General features: G+C 49.3%; 1 protein-coding gene across 1 annotated transcript in view; it reads left to right on the top strand.

Moving 5' to 3' along the window:
- Positions 1 to 382: 382 nt before the first annotated feature.
- Positions 383 to 1114, top strand: part of LOC143281289 (protein dispatched homolog 1-like) — a 30377-nt gene continuing 29645 nt past the window's right edge. The window contains exon 1 of the mRNA XM_076586425.1: positions 383 to 1114. This exon is cut by the window's right edge and continues 214 nt beyond it. The gene's annotated coding sequence lies outside the window, so the exon portion shown is untranslated.

Genomic DNA, 1114 nt, shown 5'->3' with positions numbered 1-1114 from the left:
TGTCAGGAGCACAGGAACCGTACGTGGCCGTGGCCCACAGATCAGGGGGAAAAACAGTCGACACTCCAGCGAGCGTCTGTTTACAACCACCCCACTCGCCCGGCAGACCTACTTTCAGCCTGCAATAAATCTCTCTCTCTCTCTGGATCAGAGGATCTCCAGTCCGTGTGAACTGACTGAACGCGTGGTGTTGCCACACTGACGACCCCTCGTCCTCGAACCTCTCAATCCCATTGTTCACCCCCCCACCCCACCCCCCTGACCCGCCTTTAACTTCTCCCTTCTAAAGCTTTTATCTACCCACACGCCCATCCACACCCATACCCCTTTAAGCCCTCTTTCCAAACACAGGCCCACTCTGATGGTGATTACTCAATACCGTTTGGCCAGAACAACACAACTCCAGCACAAGCCAGATCATGTTTTTTTCTCGTCGTCGTCGCACAGTCGCGCGACAGGTGCTGAATATTTGCCGTTACGTTCACCTAATCGATCCTGTTCAGCTGAGCACAAACCACTGAGTTCCGTCCGCGTCCCGAACACAGCACAGCCTTCTTCGTGCGGCAGTACAGACAGGAACGAATGACACCGAGGGACCTGCCTTCTTTGCAAGTGCATCAAGGACCTTGAACTTCCTCCCGTTGAACAGAAACCAGGCCAGACGTCTGTATATACACAGCTGACACACAATGCGCTGGGACCAGAAACGAACCCGAGCTCTCGTTACTATGTACATGTACGTTTTGAATTAAGCTAGGGGGTGGGGTGGGGGAAAGCAAATATGAACGTTGTACAGCACAGTGCCTATTGATTGTAAGACTGAGAGATCGCGGCAGACGACCATTATTTTTTATCTGTTTATTCTATTTTTCTATTATTTTGTGTTTGTGAAAAACGGGTCTGAGTGTTAGGATTTATAACAGAGTCAAAATAATCAAACCAAAAGTGGAGAGAGGACATGGCATCAGCACGATTACTGGGTGTGTATAGATCAGTGCGCGTTTGCTTGTGACAGCAGAGAGAACTGATTACTGTTGCTTGGGTCGGTCTGTCCTACTTCGTCGGGCGATATTCAATACGTCTAAAAACTGGATAAAAACAAAACAAAACATGG

Source organism: Babylonia areolata, chromosome 4, assembly GCF_041734735.1.
Source record: "Babylonia areolata isolate BAREFJ2019XMU chromosome 4, ASM4173473v1, whole genome shotgun sequence".
Lineage (NCBI taxonomy): Eukaryota > Metazoa > Mollusca > Gastropoda > Neogastropoda > Buccinidae > Babylonia > Babylonia areolata.
This window is presented reverse-complemented; position numbering and strand designations above follow the sequence as displayed.